The sequence below is a fragment of the Canis lupus genome, chromosome 7 (assembly GCF_003254725.2).
Source record: "Canis lupus dingo isolate Sandy chromosome 7, ASM325472v2, whole genome shotgun sequence".
NCBI classification, from domain to species: Eukaryota; Metazoa; Chordata; class Mammalia; order Carnivora; family Canidae; genus Canis; species Canis lupus.
This window is the reverse complement of record NC_064249.1, coordinates 21914203-21935404: the sequence shown is the minus strand read 5'-3', so window position 1 is coordinate 21935404 and position 21202 is coordinate 21914203. Positions and strand designations below refer to the sequence as shown.

Below are 21202 nucleotides of genomic sequence, written 5' to 3'. Positions count from 1 at the left end.
AGGTAGAGTTCAGTGATTCATCAGTTGCATACAATACCCAGTGCTCATTACTGCAAGTGCCTTCCTTGATGCCCATCACCCAATTACCCCATCCTCCCACCTACCTCCCCTCCAGCAACCCTCAGTTTGTTTCCTAGACTTAAGAGTCCCTTATGGTTTGTCTCCCTCTCTGTTTTTGTCTTATTTTATTTTTCCTTCCCTTCTCCTATATTCATCTGTTTTGTTTCTTAAGTTTCACATATGAGTGAAATCATATGGTATTTGTCTTTCTCTGGCTTATTTCGTTTAGCATATTTTTGTTATTTTATTTTTAAATTTTAAATTTGAGTATAGTTGGCACACCATGCCACATTATTTCAGGTGTACAACATAATGATTTGACAAGTTTATAAATTATGCTCTGTTTACATTTTAAAGCTTCATGAGGGAGGCTGTAAAAGGCCAATAAAAAACAATTCTTAGCATTAGGAGGAGGAGCTCACCAAATTTTCAGATGTATTTATGGATGTTTGACCATGATTATTAGTGTTCTACAAAATATGAAATCATTAACATATTCTGTCCTCAGCATTGTAGGTTTAATACTGCATATAGTTATTTGGACACCCTTACATCTGTTCAGTAATTACTGGCAATGAGGCGAAGTATTACCTGAAAAATATTCTACTGTTATGAGTATGTATTACTTTAAAAACATAAATTAGAGATTAAAAATATATATCTGACAATTGTATATGAAATATTATTTCCAACTGATAAGGGAATTTGTTTTAATAAGTCCTTGAGTTTGTAATGAATCTCTATTTCAGGATTTTCAAAGTACTTTTCTGACATTATCAGTTAATTGCCCAAAAAACCAAAATTGGAAGGCAAAGGAATGAATTCAATTTTTAGGCGAGGAAATAAGTGTTGACCTGAAATTTCTGGCTTTGATTTTCCCTCAGTAAGATGGGGGCTTTGAAGAACAGTAAGTGGGAGGATGAAGAGATCATTCTATCCCTAGGTAATCTGTTCTGCCACTTTCACCAATCTCTGAGAACTTAGAACCCCACCTTAAGGATTCAGAAATCCTAGACAAGTTCTTAATCAGTTCAGAAGGTATGGCTATGGCTCTACTTTAGAGATCTATGCCAAACCCTGGCCTCTCTTACAGTATGTTCCATAGCAGCTAAAAACCCACAGCCACAGAATGGCTAAATAAACTCTAGGAATGTTTTACTGTGGAAGTCTATGCAGCAGTTATAAATAACAACAAAATCCAAGTGTATTGACACATAAAGATCTTTGAGACATATTGCTGCATTAGAAAAAGCATGTTACAGAATGATATATACATTATTAATGTTAAAAAACACAAATGACACTATATCTTTCACATAACTGGTTTATTGAAAAATCTGATTAATTGCAATACAGATATGGAATTGCTTTGTTATTTCTTCAGTCACTACCTTTAACTGTGCTGAATCTCCCCCTTTCTAACCCTTAATGATGTATAGGACAGATCCCATAGCTTTCCAATTACTTTCACATATTAAACAGTCCAGTTCAATCTTCTCCATTCATCCTGGTTTACATAATCTATCTCACACTCTTCCTCCCACCTAGTTCAGCCTGACTCGAGCTGGAGGGACCTGCAATGGGGAGGATGACTGCTTGTTCTTTTGCTGCCTGTCTTCCTCCTTCATCTTCTAGGTCTGTCTCTCCGCTGCAGTAATCAGGAGTAGAGAGGTGGAACTGGAGTCTCTCTGTCTTTGAGGTCCTCACTTGGTTGACACTGTCTGGCCTTTGATGCCATTAAGTTAGCAGGCATCTTTTTTGAGGATTCTTCCTGAAACAGATGAAAAGCTCCGATGTGACCCCCCTTGGCCCACTTTTGAGGTTCAAACCCCATTTCCTAGCTGACAGCATCTCCTCTCGTGGAAGTCAGCCATGAAAGTCAGGGTAACAACAAGAATGTTCAAGTTACCTTCTTCCATGTCCACTTGAGGCACAGAAAACTCCTTTAACCTTGCCAAACCAACGCAACATGTAGCTGCTTCATTTTTCCCTCTCTATCCATTTCTCCTTTCAGCCTGCTCAAAGAGGTGTTGAGTGAAGAACAGCAAATCCACTCCTTAAGCAGTTGTCCAACTAGGACATTAGAGGCCAGTTTCTTCTTCTTGCTGACATTCTTCAAATAAAAAAGTGATTGTCTTGGAGACTTCCTTCTTTGGCTTGAGGGTTAGGCTAAAGCACCTCTTCTGATGCCCCACAGAGATGATAGGGAAACCTACAGTACTATCTCTCTAAATCAACAAATCACATCCTCACTTCCTTTCTTACACATCTGGTGGAGAGACCTATAGGGTGATGGTAGCACAGTCAGTTCTACTGTTTCTTAGAGAATACTGCAGGGAGATTCCCAAAGACTTCTCAGCTGCCATTCATCAACCTGTTACATACCTGTTACATCAATCTGTTACATACAGCTATATGTTCATAAAAACTAACTGATTGAGAGTGTTCTCCTCTGGGTAGGGACAAGGGATGATGGGCAGTGGTAAATGGGATTTAGTTTTGTATATATTGTTTGGGTTTTTGTAGAGAGAATGTTTTCATATATTTCATTCATTAATTCAAAAGAATATTGATTCTAGAGATATCAGGGATGGTTTAACCAGGGCAGCCAAAGTTGGAACCTCAACACTGACCATCACACTGAGCTGGGGATCAGTGATCCTACACTGATAAAGCTTGTCAAAGTTTGACCGAGGAATTGCACTTTCTCCAGGAGAATAACTGGCAAGTAGAGCCACAGAACACAGCACAGACTCTTCACCCACGTTGCTGCTAATAGGACACAGACTAGAAGTCATTGTTCCCCTCCATGTTCCACCTGCTACAAGTCTGTGTGATCATCTGCTAGACTCTAATGAGAGCACCAGAAACCCTGCAGGAACCAACCCTGGTGGAATGGGCAGTCTGGCAAGAGCATACAGAGGGAGAAGAGAGCCTTGGTCGGCCATGCTGAGTGCCACATGGAGCTACCACTTGTCAGGGCTTCCTGACAAACATTTAGAGGGCTGAGAGGAGGCTTAGTCAATATGCAAGAGGCTTGGAATACTCTCCTGCATGTTATTGTGCAAATCCAGAATAATAAAAGGTCCTCAAAGCACCTCTACCAGCAAGGTGAAGAAGCAATATAGTCCACTTCCATCAGCGTGGCAATGGGCATATGAAAGCATAGTTTTTACATCTTTTCCAAGACATAAGAATCTCAGTGGGTATCTGGAAAGGGGAGGAGTCTCCTACCTCTAGCAAGCTTCACTGAAATTGGACAGATGATTCAAACGGGGGATTAAAAACAGAAATCTGAAGGTTTCAGATAACAGTGCAAGTAATGTGATTTTGGTTCAAGACAAGTTTACTCTAGAGAGTACAGCTCTCTAAAACCTGTCCAGAATTTCTTCCATGACCTTGTCCTTTAACATCAAATTAAAAGTGAACTGTGATCTTTTTGTTTTAGAAATTACAACATATGCTCTTTAATTCTTAGCTTATGATCTAGGGTTCTAGTATGCTACCTCGTTAACCAAAGGCATACAAAATTTAGTGTTGGAAAGGAATTTCAGAGGTAATCCAATACAGCCATCTCAATTTACAGATAGGAAAATGGGAGATGTTAAGGTAGCTGCCCAAGGGCTCACTATGTTATAGTGGAAGAGGTAGTATTGCAATCTAGCTCCTCAGATTCCCAGGTCCATCATCTTTAACCATAAAATTTAGCCCCTAGTGGCACAAAGGAGTAGTTCTGAAAGTATGGTTTACCTTCATGATTACTGTTCTTCAACATTAGTGCTGATGGTAGAGAATAAAGAGTATCTTAAATGTTTACAGATACTCACACACAACCTCATTTGATTGTGACTCTGAGAAGCAAGCAGCAAAGCCATTATGAAGTCCATTTTACAAATACAGCAACTGAGTTCAAGAGATTTTTTGGTTTGTCCCAAATTTTGCAGAAGCTGTCAGTTCTGACTCTTACTTTAACTTTACTTCCATATCATCAATCATGAGTCTTTATTTTTTCCACAAAATTTTAACACCATAATTGACTACTTTACACCTGAACTTGATGTTTTATTCATCTCCACATGGATAAACCACAGATCAAGCATGTGCTTATTTTCGGATGTGTCTGTTAGAATTTTATTATGAGAATATGGTGTATTGAAATTAACAGCCAGAAGCCACACTGACTCAAAAAAGTACAATATGAGCCTGCTTTGCATTTTCTTAACTTGGGCTAAGATGACTTTGGGGAAAGGTTTCAGTCTGTGCACAGTCAGAGATACAATAGTAAGAATGTGGTCAATGACCTACAGGTGGCTGCTTCCAGTATCTTTCTTCCTGCTTCATCCCCTGGAGGCTTATATCTATCTCCCACTCATTGCTCCCCCCACATCTACAAGGCACCCTCAGTTAGTTCTGTGAACAGAAAAATATGTTAGCTTTACCAGGCAGACCTTGACACATGGCTTGCTCAGCCTCTGGAGCCTACTGCCTCTTACCTTCAATACACACCACTTGGCCATATTAATTTTTGTCACAGGGGGGAGATTGGTCAGTGAAATCTAAATGGGCTTTTCCTATTTATTGATACAATTTCGTGGCAAGAGCAATTTTCAGAGCTTATTTTCCACTCCATTGAATCCCATGTTACTGCAAATGAATATATTCCTCGGTCAGTGCAATGGCAAAACACAGTTGTAAGTGCTTTATGCTTCATTTGGATAAAGAGTTCAGGATATTACCAAATATAAAAGGAAGTTAAGGGCCATATTTCATTAGAAAGCTGTCTCCCCTGTTAATAAAACCTGATGTCGGTGGTAGATGTGTAAAAAAATCAGAGCAGGGACTTGCAGCTCTGGCTGACATTCAATAAGGCAGTACAGTGGTTCTAAACGCCACCTGAGTATGCCACCTCTCTAGTCAAACCAATATCAACAGCCCAAATATCAGGAAGAAACTGGACTGTGAGTTGGGTATTTCACAGAAAATTGAAAATTCCAATCCCAGGCCAAGGTATGTTCTTCAGAGGATGGCTTTGCTGCCATTAATGGAAGACTCAAGCTAACATTGACAAGTGTAGGAGGTAACAGGTAAGCCTGTGTGGCCTGATGTGTTGTGGCTTTAATAAATGATCTAGTGGATGGGCTTCTTTTTCATCTGTTGGATATAGAAAAAGGTAGCACCATCTCATTTCTCGAATGAGAAACCGTAGGAACTGCCCTAGGTGAAGTTGGGGAATTCAGACTTCTATAAAAACTAGGTCATTCTCAAATTAAAGGCTTCTCAATGTCACAGAGTGAAGAGAAAATTCCTTTCTGCATCTGGACCCATAACCTAGTCTTTTCCATACCCTATCTCTATAGTGAGTGATCCATATCATAACACTCTCCACCAAATTATAGCTAGATCACAACTAAAGCTGGTAGCTCATTTTATTTAGCCACCAACCCTTGAGAAATCATAGAAGTTATTGGCTTTTATAGGTGCTATGAAGGATACCTTAAAATCCAGGACATAGACGTCCCCTTTTATCAGTTACCTGACAGGTGCATTAGATCGTATACTCTACTCTCACTGAACTTTTCAAAAATTCCAAATTCAGGTCAAGAGTTCTGTCACTGCCTAACGCTTTCTCATCACCCAATATTAGGCAGATTCATGGACCCAGCCCTGCTCCTGACCTCCACATTTCTGTTTTCTATCTTGGAGAAAAACTTTTACCCAAATTTCAATTTCTTTTTTGTTGTTGTTGTTTTCATTTCTTTTTTTTTTTTAATTTCTAATGCTTAAGCTATTATAGATCATCAAACTCATTTTTCTATCATCCAAAAGAGTCTGATGTCTCCTCAGAGGAAGGGCATCTATAGATCCATGCCTTATCCACCTACTTGCCTTCTTTGTTCATGCCAAGAAGGCAGCTTCAAACCTAGGTGTAAGGCAGACAGTCCATGCCCCAGGATCAATACTCGGTGTAATAGATACAGCTATGAAAAAAAAAAAAAAGATACTGCTATGGAGTGTGATAAGCCCTGAAGCACTCTATTCCAAGCTGGTAGTTTGGATTTTGGCTTTTACCTTGTGCTTAGCCTGAAGCCTTATCAGGTTTCACCTGTACACACATTCTGATCCTGGATATTGAGGTCTTCTTTGGTCACATTTCTGTCTGTGCTTTCTGTCCAACTGGGCCTTTTGAACATCAAGCCTGCCCTTCCAACTCAAATTCCCAGCCTTTTCAATGCCCCCACCCCCACTATATCCTAACCCTTGACACAAGACCATAGGTGCAAAACTTGGCTTTGCTACTTACTAAATGAGCAAGTTTCCTAAACTCTCTGAACTTTATTTTCCTCATTTGTAAAATGGGTTTAATAATGCCCATCTTATAAAGTTATGGTAAGAATGAAATGATTTAAGATGCCCGGTTCTTAATAGGAACCAGATACACATTATTCTTTTCTCCTTTTTCCTGGATATACTATCTGCTCTTTACTTAGTGTTCAAACATGATACATGATTTCCTACCAGAGTCACAATTCACCAGAGAAACACCAACCAGAAGTAATTCTTTGGGCTTCAGAATTTAGTGAATTTGATTAAAAGTTCAGTAGCTTGGAAATATTCACATCAAAGCTAGTTTGTAGCTAGATTTCATCCAGATTCAGATTTAATACCTACATTCTGGAAAATTTGTATTCTTACTTAGGTGAGATTGTTTGTCATGAAGTTTTCCCTTGAGTTTTAGTTAAAGGTGTTTTTTAAAAGTCCAAAATAATCTTGTTTGAGCTAAGAGGAAAAAATTCAGCTATTTTTTTTTTAATCAAAACTTGATCAGCACAGGCAAAGCCTTCTTTGCAGTTAATGCAGATGCATTAACACCAGGTCTCACACATAGTTAGTGCTCAATATTGGTCTCTTTAATTCCCCAATTAATTTAATTAATTCCCCAATTAATCTGCCCAATTATGATTTCTTTCTTCCTTAATTTGGTCCTTGTGTTCTCTTATTCGAGGTGAGCAAAGTAAAAAATAACATCATTAAAGAATTCTTGGATATCACTAATATCTGTCCAGAAAGATCTATCTATAATTTTTAAGTATTTTTCAGTATTTATGAATTCATTGATATATTGTTTTAAAATTGGCATTTATTGAACACTCACTATGTACCAGGCATTGAGCTGGGTGCCACATTCTCAAAATTCTTGACCTGAAGACTCTTTCTCTTTGTAGGGGAGACCAAGATATAAGAGATAAATCTCATGCTATTCACTAAGTGTGACAAGACAGTAAAATGACTCTTTGATATAAACGTAAGAAGAGCTCTCAGTTTTTCAAGTGAAATCCAAAGTCACAACTTAGAGACTGATAATTTATACACCCAATCATCAGCTATCCTATGTGAGGAATTCCATATTTTCCCAAAGAGCTGCAGTACGTTGAAAAGTCTAATGAGAAAAGGGCATTTGTGTAAATGTCAGGGAGACTGGTTGTCAAGATGGGAGGATGGAGCATAGACCATGATGGGACTGTGAGCATCAGCAGAGGGGCAGTGGTTACAGAGATGAATGAAAATTCTCCTCAGCAAAGGTGAACAATGTCAGAGAATGACCACAGACAAAAATACCAAAACATTATTTGTTTGGAATTTAGACCACCGTTGGGTTAAAGGAAAGAAGAAAAAAATCCTAAATTGATTGAATATTTATTTTTTAAAAAACACAAACTTGGGGAAAATGGTACAAGAGACTTTACCTTAAACAGATAAGATTAAAATTCCTCCCATTGGTGGAATTTCAGATTTAAGATTTCAGGTAAATTCAGATACAAGGAAATAAAGTTTCATTTTCACACTAGAGTTGGCGATTACGAAATCCATGCCATCTACATTATCATTGTTTTTTAATATATTGGACAATGAGCACCTTGGAAAAAAGATTTGGTCTTGTTTAACACATAAACTCAAAATGGATGAAAGATCTAAATGTGAGACAAGATTCCATGAAAATCCTAGAGGAGAACACAGGCAACACCCTTTTTGAACTCAGCCACAGTAACTTCTTGCAAGATACATCCACGAAGGCAAAAGAAACAAAAGCAAAAATGAACTATTGGGACTCCATCAAGATAAGAAGCTTTTGGGGATCCCTGGGTGGCGCAGCGGTTTGGCGCCTGCCTTTGGCCCAGGGCGCGATCCTGGAGACCCGGGATCGAATCCCACGTCGGGCTCCCAGGGCATGGAGCCTGCTTCTCCCTCTGCCTTTGTCTCTGCCTCTCTCTCTCTCTCTCTCTCTGTGACTATCATAAAAAAAAAAATTTAAAAAAAAGATAAGAAGCTTTTGCACAGCAAAGGATACAGTCAACAAAACTCAAAGACAACCTACAGAATGGGAGAAGATATTTGCAAATGACATATCAGATAAAGGGCTAGTTTCCAAGATCTATAAAGAACTTACTAAACTCAACACCAAAGAAACAAACAACCCAATCATGAAATGGGCAAAAGACATGAACAGAAATCTCACAGAGGAAGACATAGACATGGCCAACACGCACATGAGAAAATGCTCTGCATCACTTGCCATCAGAGAAATACAAATCAAAACCACAATGAGATACCACCTCACACCAGTGAGAATGGGGAAAATTAACAAGGCAGGAAACAACAAATGTTGGAGAGGATGCGGAGAAAAGGGAACCCTCTTGCACTGTTGGTGGGAATGTGAACTGGTGCAGCCACTCTGGAAAACTGTGTAAAGGTTCCTCAAAGAGTTAAAAATAGACCTGCCTACAACCCAGCAATTGCACTGTTGGGGATTTACCCCAAAGATACAGATGCAATGAAACGCCGGGACACCTGCACCTGATGTTTCTAGCAGCAATGTCCACAATAGCCAAACTGTGGAAGGAGCCTTGGTGTCCATCGAAAGATGAATGGATAAAGAAGCTGTGGTCTATGTATACAATGGAATATTACTCAGCCATTAGAAATGACAAATACCCACCATTTACTTCAACGTGGATGGAACTGGAGGGTATTATGCTGAGTGAAATAAGTCAATTGGAGAATGACAAACATTATATGTTCTCATTCATTTGGGGGATATAAATAATAGTGAAAGGGAATAGAAGGGAAGGGAGAAGAAATGGGTAGGAAATATCAGAAAGGGAGACAGAACATAAAGACTCCTAACTCTGGGAAATGAACTAGGGGTGGTGGAAGGGGAGGAGGACGGGTGGTGGGGGTGACTTGGTGATGGGCACTGAGGGGGGCACTTGACGGGATGAGTATGTTGGCAAATTGAACACCAAGAAAAAATAAATTTATTATTAAAAAAATAAAACCATGAGAACTATAAAAAAACATATCTTGTTCTGAAGAGTGGGCAAAGTATAGATTTTGGGGACTATGTTCCTCTGTGTTTGAGTTTTAGCTCTGTCACTTATTGACTGTATAAACTTTTGGAATCTCTGTTTCCTCATCGGCAAACTACAGATTATATAAGTTACCATCTATTAAGGATGTTATGAAGATTTAATTAAATAATGTGTAGGAGGTTATTGGGTACTCAGATAATCAGCTCATGTTTCTTTTTTCCCTGTACCTCCTCTTTTCCCAGCACATAGCAAAGAACATAACACATATCAGATACTCAATAAACACATGGCTTCCCCCTGCCTGCAGCACCTTCCCCACTTGTACTGCCTAGCAGGATCCTGGAACAGCACCTCCCTGCTCTTCCCTTAAACATTTTCAAGCGGAACTTCATTAGACTATGTCTTTCCAGTAGCTGATGAAGTCATTAATGTTATTATTTCCATGTTGTAGACCAAGAAACAAAGGCACAGAATGGTTCAGTAACATCCTCAGAGTCACACAGCTAGTAAGATAATGGAACCAAGATATTTCCAACCTCTAAACGCTCTCTTCTCCTGATTCCCGGTTCATCCAATTCAAAGGTCACACTTCTTTCACATTACCACACTCCTCCTTCCCACAGATCAGTTTTTCTACGTATAAATTCCTCATTTGGTTTGAGATAGCTTTGACAAAGTTAAACTTTAAATTCCTAGGGGAAGAACTTCGTGATTTTGAGCTCTATAAAACACTATGGCATGCAGCCACTTTTTCAAATTTCTGCTATATCAGCCAGTAAGCTCTTAGTGAGAACCAATATTTGGTCTTGGGTTCTGAAGGATTTTGGAACTGCAACTGAAGATCTTGAGCCATAAAGACAGATGGGACACTGAAGTTAGCCTAATCAATGACATGCAGTTCCCTTCGACTTCTATTTTCTTCGTGGAGAGTGAAGCACCAGCTCAGGGGCTGTGGTGTGATGGAGCTTGGCAGTACAAATCAAAGAAAGAGAAGAATCCAAAGATGACTTCCTCTTCAAACAAAAATTTCCTTGGATAGTTTTTTAAAAGATTTTATTTATTAATTTATTTATTTATTTGAGAGAGTGAGGAGCAGAGAGATAGCATAAGCCAGGGGAGGAGCAGAGGGAGAGGGAGAAGCAGACTTCCCACAGAGCAGGGAGCTCGACACAGAGCTAGATCCTGGGCCTCCAAGATCATGACCTGAGCCGAAGGCAGATGTTTAACCAATTGAGCACCCCAGGCAGCCCTCCTTGGATATTTTATAAGAGATAATGATCAGTAATGTTTCCTTCTGTACCTTGAATATCAAAGTGGTGGTCTCTCATCCACTAAGGCTGGCCATTTCCAGTAACAATGCAAACTCCAGGAAAGCTGGGCTCATTGTTCATTGTATCTCAAGTGCCCAGCACAGGACCTGGCACATGGCAGGTTATCTTTTTTCTTCTTTCTTTCTTTCTTTTTTTTTTTTACATGGCAGGTTATCAATAAATATCCACTAGATTAATAACTAAATGAATTTTCTTCTCATTTTGAAGACTGTAACTCAAAAACCACAATCTTTTCCTGGGGACTCAATTTGGTTGTAGAGGATTGGTAGTGGTGTTGGTCATGGTAAAGGAAGGGAAGTGATAGGCATTGACCATTACTTTGTATCAGGCACAATGTTTCCTCTACATGATATTATTTAGCCCTCATAACAATCTTATGAAGTAGATATTATTACTCCATTTTATAGATAAGAAACTGGATCTCAGAGAGGTAATGAACCCAAGATAGCACGGGAATAATTTCTAAATCAATGTTTCCACTGTACTTGTGGAGTTTTCATGAAGGGCAAGACATTGATGAATGTTCATGGTTTGCTTCCTCCTTAACATTGCTATTAGATAAACAGGTTGATCTAATTATCATTAATACTAACATTTTGATAGTGAAATGGAATAAAGGGGAAAGGAGAAAAAATAAGTGGGAAATATCAGAAAGGGAGACAGAACATGGAAGACTCCGAACCCTGGAAAACAAACTAGGGGTGGTGGAAGGGGAGGAGGGTGGGGGGTGGGGGTGATTGGGTGGCGGGCACTGAGGTGGGCACTTGACGGGATGAGCACTGGGTGTTATTCTGTACGCTGGCAAATTGAACACCAATAAAAATAAATTTATTTAAAAAATACTAACATTTTGGGCACCTACTATGTACCAAGAATTATTCTAGTGCTTTACATGTATTAGTACTCTTGATTATTTCAGCATCCCGAAAGTGAGAAATTTGTAAGTGAGAAATTTGAGGCATAACTAACTTGTCTAAGGTTATATATCTAATAAGCAGTGGCTCCCTTTTCATATCCAGGCAGTCTTGTCTCTGCCCAAACTCTTGGCCATTTTGCTACACTTTCTTTCCAAAATCCGCCTATACTGGATGTCTACTGGGATCATCCCAGGGCTACCAAAGCCTAGTTGGTCTCCACTGACACAGTGAAAAGTATCCCTAAAGCAGTTCATCACATCCTAGACGTTCAGTCACCAACAAAGTAACCCTGTCAAATTCTGGATTTATTTAGATTGGGTAAGTTCTTGACCTTTCATATATACATACTAATTGGTGACTTCTCAGCATAACCTCAGTTTGGAATTTTACTACATTTAGATCGTCATTTCTTTTTTCTTTCTTTCTTTCTTTCTTTCTTTCTTTCTTTCTTTCTTTCTTTCTTTCTTTCTTCTTCTTTCTTCTCTCTCTCTTTTTGTTTTAAGTAAGATTCACACAGTCATTGATTGCACCAAGTTTTATCAATGCATGCTGATAATTATCTCCAAAGTCACTAGATGCTCAGCTTTAAAAAAACTTCAGAGAATTAATGATGCAGCTCAGCCCACTGGCACATTATACTGTAAAGTGGCTCAGGATGTGAATCAGATAGAAGAGCTTAAATTCCAGAAGCATCAAGTACTGCAGGCATATTCCTCTGAGGAAGTAAGACCAGAGTCAGGTGGAGATGAACCAATCAAAGTGCACAAGTATCTCCCTTCAATTTCCTCATCTATCTACCTTCATAAACTCTACTGCTGCCTTGCCCTCAAAGCTAAAAATGAGAGTAATCTCTAACAGGAAACTGAAATTTAATTTTTCTGGTGACCTACCATGTGACTATAATAAATAATGTCTTTATAAACTTTTTTTCATTATAAATGTGTAATAAATATGGGGAATGGTGTCTTTCATTCAATTCTCGAAAATGATCTCAGAATTTGCCCAAATTATGCAGGGGGTGTGTGTAAAAGTTTTTTTTCCTCACAGAGAGCAGCTGCTTTTTGAAATCAGGGCACTGACCAGCAGGTGAAGCCTCAGCAATTAACCTGAAATTGAAGGAGCACATAACAGGCAGGTGTTTCCTATTAAGCCATTCATATTCCTGAGTCAGGCCATGCAGAAGCTATATTGAACAGATTCTTCTTCGTGTCTGTTCTAGTAACACAGCTGGAGGAAGAACAAGCAGTCTCTACAAGATAACATGCTACATCAAGAATTATCAAGTGAGCCACAGTCTCACAAAAACGAAGAATGGAGAATGGCTACTCAGAAACAAATGTTAGAAATACTAATCCTAGTTAGTAGAACAAGCCAAAGACTGACAAGTCTACAAATCCCATTCTCTAGCATCCACAAATCACTTTGAATTGGACATTAAAAAACCCTGTTACTGTCTTTAAGTAACCACATGACCTTGGACAAGCTACTTCACTTCTCTGGGTCTCCTTTTCCTCATCCATAATGAGAGGCCACTGGATTATTAGATCAGATGGATGATCATGGACTGCTATTCCTCAAATACACTATGATTTTAAAGACAAGCACATTATTTCATTTTTGTTGATTCGTAAATTCTTGTTTATTCATGTAACTTGAGGACACTAAGCCATTTTATTTTTTAGCAAAAATATGTCTATATACTCCAATATGTCTCACATTAGGGATCATATTTTGGAGGGCAGATGGGGTTAAATTTAGATTTTATGTATTTACAGTGATAAGTAAGATTCTTTAAAAACAAATTTGTAAAGGGGGTTGGTTTGGAAGGATGGAGGAAGGAAATATTATTGGTTCAGATGTCCAGGAAGCAAGCTTATAGTTGTCAATGGCTGCCACCAATCAGCAGGTGACCTATATTTATAATGCATTATTTACTACCGATGTTCACCCAACCTGTTGGAAGCAAATACATGCAGTTCCTATCCTGAGAAGCAGCAGATCAAGGACAGTGATAAGTAATATTGACTTATGTAACTGTCATCAGTTCTAACTAAAACATAAGCACTGGGTCAATTTAACAAGCACATCGACCAACACAGCACAATGTCTGCACAGAGGGACCTGATGCTATTGGGAGAGGATACAGATTTTTCCTGAAGCTTTGCTGAGCTTTACAAGAGATGGTTTATGGGCATAGGAGAGAGCTAGGTTTGCTGAATGTACAAGATACATGCTACATTGAATATAGGTTTTTTTCCTTTTCTTACCACGTTACCAATGTTGCTTACATAAGTTTGGGGAAATTGGAGGGTTCATTGAGTTAATATCAAGAATTATGAAAGTACTTGAACCCAGAAAGCAGACCATAAATATAGCCACTGCTATTCTGAAGTCTAGACTATATCACTATAGTGATCCCTAGTGTGCTATTTGGCATTCCTTTTAATTTCCCTCCAGTTGTAATGAGATAACCAAGGTTTATAATACAGTAAATGTATAATTAAATGCAGATGATATGGTGTTCCTGGCAGAACAATTCAAGATGCTGTGTGGACACTACAAAATACAGTGGACACCTTGAACACAGATTTGTCGTTCAAGGAAATAAAATCTATAGTAAAATGGCTCACTTACAAAAGTCCAAGCTGTTAACCTTAGTGTTGATTGTTGATTGGGAAATTTAGACATTTCAAGCATCTTTTATTCATTCATTCTTTCATTCATTCATTCATTCATTCATTCACAAATATCTGTTGGATGCTTAGGATGTCAGGCACTGTGCTGAGCCCTGTAGGTAACAACATATGCCCACATGAACCTAACATCCTATAGGGGAGACAGACAATAAGTAGACATATTAATACACAGAAAATTTATAGATTAGGATAAGCTCTATTCAAACAAACAAGAGATGCTATAGGAGCAATGGAGAAAGGTAGCATTTCTGCCCTATGCTATAAAACAAATTGGATGATTGAGGAAATTATCTAAGGAAACTGGTACAAGCCTGCTGGCTCCCTTATCTGCAACATTAAGGACACAGTACTGGTAGATGCCACTGTGGCTGTCAGGAAGGCTGGGGTAAGGCCTGAATACAGTCAGCTTTCATGGGGTGACAGCATGATACCCAGGGTTCTGAATCAAAACACCTGGACTCAATTCTTGGTTCTGCCAATTGTTAACTGTATTTTTGGACAAGTTAACTGCTTCAATTATTGCTTTTCTCATAATCAAAGTGGGATAATACATGTTTTGCTTATTTCTATCATGGTGGTGTAGGGAATAAATTAATATGAAATTATAAAATGCTTTGCAAATGTTAGTTGTATGATCATTAGGTCAACTTTAAGAATTTCACATCCTATCTCATACCTTCAAGATGCCAGCCATGGAGACATTACCCTGTTCTTTTCCTCCTGGGTTTATATATAAAGTGCCAGGAATATAAACTTTGCCTTCTAGCAAAATGTGTCCTCTGACATACAGTGTGCACAAACTTTAATCTGCAAGCAAAAGAGGGATTTTTCAGTGCTCTGCACATCAGGAATTGGGAATATGTTTATTAGTCAGTTGTTTGACGTCTTGGCAGTGACTTCTTTTCAGTGATCAAGTTATATAAGGAAATAATCAGTAAATAGAAAGATTGCCTCATTATGCAAAGTGAAATACAATCTGCCTTAGAAAGGAGAATCATGCCGAGAAGCTTGCTGAACAGACTCTGCCTCCAATTAAGCTCCGATTATAAAGCTGCACTTTAGTTGAAAATCCATTCTCCAGAATGGCTGAGATTTCAAGGGACATGGTCAACACGATAATAATAATGATATCATGCTGTTTCCTACAATTCCTTTTCCCAAGGAACTCAGAGCTCCATCCTGACATTCTCTTGTCTTTTATATTTAAACCCAGCTGGGAGGATGAGGGGTAAAAGACTCTCCCTATATACTTCTAGACAGAACCAATGGGGGGGAAATATCCTGTAGGGATTACCTGGAGAGCCATGTTAGGAATTGAAGCCAGGTTCCTGGTGCTTCCTCACCCGTCTTATTGGTTAGCATCATTTAGGTCCTGATGGGTATGTGGTGTTATACCAATGTTTTAAATAACAGAGAGTTGGCTTGGCCTTTGAGACAAAAAAGATGTTGGTGGGAAAAAAAAGCACCCGAATAAACACTGAACAAATACACAAATTAACTGAATCCTGCACAATCTAAGAGGCATCTTATAAATATTACCATTGTGCCCTATCATTTATGGTCCCACAAAAATTAACAGTATGCCATATTTCATGATTGAAGGTGGGGTGTCAAGGTACACTATTATTTTCCCTTACCATTAGGGAAAAATAATGCTGGGATGCCTGGGTGGCTCAGTGGTTGAATGTCTGCCTTTGGCTCAGGGTGTGATCCCGGAGTCTCAGGATTGAGTTCTGCATCAGGCTCCCTGCATGGAGCCTGCTTCTCCCTCTGTCTGTGTCTCTGCCTCTCTCTGTGTCTCTCATGAATAAATATTTTTTTTAAAAAAAAGGAAGAAAATGATGCCAATTAAACTTTGACACTTTTCTTTCTTAACATTGATTGTAGAACATGTCTTGATTTTAGAGATGTTAAGATGTAGGGAGAAACTGTGTTTTAGATAAATAATACGTTTGTTGTTTTTAGCATGCCCCTAAAAAGACACACAAGAGTTAGAGAAATCACAGGAAATTGTGTAGCTAATTTGATAACAAATCTTGAGGGTCTTCTCTATGAAGGAAAACAAGGCCTCTTCAGGAAAACAGGGTAGATATATAAGAAGCCTGCAAAATCATGCCAGGTTCAGGGAGGGCACACCACATAAGGACTGCTAACCAAATCCTGGGAACCCAGAATTAGGGGAGGTCCTATAAGCTTCAAGGAAGAAATTTGAGAAGCAAAAGGATATGTTATTTCACATAGCAGGCAGTCCACATAAGGAACTCATTACCCTTAGAGACAGCACAGACTTAAAAAAAGATAATCTGGTTCAAAAAGGGTTTTAGATAAATTCATGGATGATAGACCCATAATGGAGTCCATCCTCCATACACTTAAATACTCTTATTAAGTCATCACTTCAGGATTTTCCTTCTGTGCTAAATAATAGTGCTTCCTCTAGCTTTCCCTAATAGTCCCTATTTCCTGATCCTTCAATTTTATCTGTCCTCCTTTAAATCAGTGGTCCCTTTTAATGAGTTTTTCCCCTTTTAATGAGCCCCTGAAAACATTATCATGGAAAGTTCAGGTATAATGTAATCCCAAGTCACTATCAGAGTTTAAAGCTCATTGACGGCAGAGACATTTCATCTTTATGTTTGAAACGTCACAGCATCCAGCAAAGTGCCTGGAATACTTTGCACTGGATGAGTAAATGAACAAATGAATGTGTATAGTCCCAGTTCTCTGACACCCTTATTGAAACTCAGGTCACCTAGTTGTCCTTGTGCTCTGTGTGTATTGTTTGTGTGTGATGGCAGATGGGGGCTGGGGGTGGGCAGGGAGAGTTGTTGTGGGGAAGGGAGGGGACACAGTTTTAAGTGAAGAAGGATTCAGTTCTGCTGCCAAATGCCCTGGGTACCCAAGTTTAGTTATAACCCCATCACAACTATCTTAAGGAATGCTTAGGTAATATGAAACTTAACCTGTGCCCTAGTTAAGTGTCTGCTCTTGCCATAAGACATAAGAAAAAAGACAGATTAGGTGGACAGGTAGAAAAGTTAAGTAGGCAGTAATTTTTTTGTTTTGTTTTGGAAGGTGGGGTGAAAGAGAGGTGTTTCTTCCTATAGGAAAAACCTCCTTAAAAAACACTTGTTCTTTGTATGATCTGCATGATTCTGTAGCTGCCTATGGCGGGGGAGGGGGTCAGCTGTCAGCCTTCTGGAGGTGAGGCAGAAGCAGTTTAATGGAGCTGTTTCCACACTCCTAGGATTTCTGGTTTTGAGAGAACCAGGAGCTGCTCAAAGTTATGAAATACCCCACAGGATCAGAAATAAATCTAGGATATTAGGAGCTGTCTCAGGTGGCAAGGAGTCAAACACTAAGAGATAACAGATAAGTGTGGCTTCACTGCCGCTTAGAGAGTCTCCCTCTTGTTCATGGGGCACAGAGTGTTGATGGAAGTTCTCTTAATTAGAAAAACCACTGTTAGCCAGAAGGTGGCTTCAGTGACCTGGACAGGAATCCTCAAAGAAGCCTGAACTGCATTCCAGCAGTCCTGGGGTATGGACTGGTAAAGAGCATATTGGTGACATTATTTAGGACATACATATGGGCAAAAGGACAGTTAATGCTGCTGTGAATGCAAGGGTCATGTCCCTTTGGCCTCCTTACTCAGCAGTCCAGGTTTCTGCCGATGGGGAAATACTAAAGAAAAAATAATAATTCATACACACATACACATGAATGTGTGTTTATTTCTTCATAGCAGTTTTGGGACATCCTTTTGAGACAAGTTCTAAAACCTCACTTTGACAACAAAAGCTCCTTTACGAACATTTGTCTTTTCCCCAGTGATCTGAGTTAGCACTCATCATTGTGTTCTTTATATACTGCATTTATGGAAATGACACCATGTGAGAATGAGATGCTTTATGACTGGTAATCTCTGTCTTGTTAGGCAGGATTTAAGAGACCAGAGGGGCAACCCTCATCACTGGCCTTGAGGCTGATGTCAACATTTTATACATTTTCTCTTCCTCCTTGTTAAGGAATTGAGCATTCATTTTATCTTGTATTATCTATTGATTTTCTTTTCCTTTGGCCATATACACTAAATATAAAAAAAATAGAGGAATTCTGCTTAAGTGCATCTTTTGTGATGTGTTCGTGCATGGATCTGTGTGCTATGCATCTATGTGAGAGAGTGTGTATGTGTGTGCATGCACACGTGGACGTGCATGCATTTGTATGTTTGTGTGTCTAAGTGGTTGGGACTACTTAAAGCCACACAGGGGCAAATCCCAGTCCCAGATTAAAAACATTCTATTTCCTTTAAGCTCCCATCGCATTCATCCACTATGCACCTGTAGACAGGTTAACATTGTTCAGGAGGCACAAAGGGAATAGCTAACTCCTGCTGGATACACTGGCCACATTTGTGAGTTTCCTAAATCTTCCCACTCAGTAAGCATCGTTTATCTTCACAGACACTTTGCCTCTGCTGTCACTCATTGGACAGCCTTGTTGCTATCAGTTTCTATACTTCTCAAAGGACAATGACAAATCATTCAATGTCCCTGAGCTTCTACACAAGGGGTCTGTCTAAATGTCAAAAATGGCTCACTCTAGTGGACCAGAACCGGGAACCTCTCAAAAACACTCATTTTTATGAAATATCCTTCATTCAAATAATGTGTGGAGAAAGAAGGAAGAGAGAAAAATGGGGAGACCTGTTAAGATCAAGACTCTAGTTGCATGACCTTCTCTGTAGTGACAAAAATAAGTTTCCTACTGTGTGCAAGATGTTACTGTACATCCTCAGAGGGCTTCCCTATCTACTACTACCCTAATATAAAATGGTATATTTCAGCCCTCAGTTTCTGCATCTGTATATTGTTACCTGAATGTTGTAGATGAAGAAACTTGAAGTACACAGAATTTGGAGGGCTGGCCCAAGAATAATAATGGAGAACAACGGCAGAGTGTGGGTTCAGTCCCAACACTAGCAGTACAAAGTGATGACTAGGAGTAGGGCATCTACAACACAACACCCTTAGATGCCACAGCTGCTTCCTGCTGACTTGCTCCCAGTGAGGGCTCTGAGCCTCAGTTAACCTCATAAGTGGAATCACTAATGAGGGTAGTTTCTACCTCATATGCTGATGAAATGATTGAATGAGATAATGAATGCAGAAACATAAGCAGAGTACCTGGTCCATAGTACATTTATAATAATTAGATGATATTTTATTCTCATATTACTATTCTCAAAGAGAATCTTTGAAAGATTCATACTGTCCTAGGGTATCACATGCTTCATATTGGTAAAGTGAATAAAATTTGCAGATGACCCAGAAGAAATGGAGAGGTAATTTTTCTGTGATAAATAAGCTTAGTGTAAGGATTTTATGAGCTAAAAATGTTTAATAAAAAGGCAATAGAAAAAAATCACCAAATCAATTATTACCTGGGGCAATAAAAAAAATTAAAGCAATATCTTTAATTGCATTTATAAGCTTCTAAATTCTAAAGGTTATTGAGGTCTAGCCTTCTTTGCATACCCTTAAAAATTAATCCTGGTTGTAGTCTACATTCCAGTGATGGTCCAACCATTTTCTTCTGCTTTCATGAAATTTTCTTGTTCTACTCTATGGCATGGGACCTTTTGACTTTAAAATCTGGCATCATCCATTTTTAAGTGAGGTCTAAGGAAGTTTCTAGGGAGATGAAGACCAAAGTATGTACCCTTTAGTTCTAGATCATGCTTTAGCTTTTGCTGCACTCAACCACACCAACATCTAGAGGTTATTTACCTCATGATACTCCCAGGTAGTTCTTTTGGCCAAGACTGGCATGGGCTCACTACATTGCAGCTAGAGTTGCCCTATTACACTCAGCCTCACTTCTCACAGTATCTGAGAGACACAAACTGAAAGCTGATAGGTAGTTTTTAAATGAATGGATTGAGTTAATGAATTAACGGATAAATAAATGAAGTAAACTGCACTTGGCTCTTTTTGAACACTGTTTTGCACAGGGCTCTCTCTTAGAGAACTGCAAAGCAATTCATTTATCTTCCCCAGCAACCCCCCAATGCTCCCTGTCTCTCAGTGTACTGTGAGCCAGTACATTCTGCCTCCCAGTTAGACATACACCCAGACATACCTTTGCTGAGTGCAGTCCAAGTTAATCACACAACTTCTCCCTAATTTTCCCTTTCTTCTTTCCCTTTAAAACTCCCATTCTCAGGACATGTGAGTGGCTCAGTCAGTTAAGCGTCTGTCTTCTGCTCAGATCATGATCTCAGGGTCATGGGATCAAGCCCCACATTGGGCTCCCTGCTCAGCAAGGAGCCTGCTTCTCCCTCTCCCTCTGCCTGCTGCTCCCCCAGCTTGTGCTCTATGTTAAATAAATAAATAAATAAATAAATAAATAATAATAAATAAATAGATATATACATACAACCAAAAAAACTCCAATTCTTTCAATGTCCTGAGAAAGAGAGAGACTTTTCTCCCCTTAATGGGAGAAAATATCAAGTCACCTGAAATGGCATGGATACTGGGAGGACACTGGTCATTTTGATAATCCACCCCAGGTCACAATGTATGGATTCTCAAACGCACCACACCATTCCAGATCACTAGGTAGCACAGAAGTTTTGCTATGTAAAAGAGAGCAGAGCACTGCTTTCTAATACTCTTTTTTTCTATTTAAAAAAAAAATGCTTCTGGAATGTCAGCAATTTTAACCTAAAATAGATGCCTCAGCCCCAGTCAAACAGCCTTTAAGTTCTTTAGAATGCATTTATCACAGACTAGAGAAGTGACAGACACACTCCGAAGAGGAAA

The 21202-nt window shown here is 39.1% G+C and overlaps 1 long non-coding RNA gene across 2 annotated transcripts in view; it reads right to left on the bottom strand.

Moving 5' to 3' along the window:
- Positions 1-20903, bottom strand: part of LOC112648251 (uncharacterized) — a 53815-nt gene extending 32912 nt beyond the window's left edge. For both annotated transcript variants that reach the window (XR_004817310.2, XR_003128859.3), the window contains exons 1-3: positions 20517-20903; positions 15667-15799; positions 15049-15179 (exon numbers count right to left, since the gene is read on the bottom strand). This is a non-coding gene — a long non-coding RNA (uncharacterized LOC112648251). The remainder of the gene's footprint in view (positions 1-15048; positions 15180-15666; positions 15800-20516) is intronic.
- Between the last annotated feature and the right edge of the window lie 299 nt (positions 20904-21202).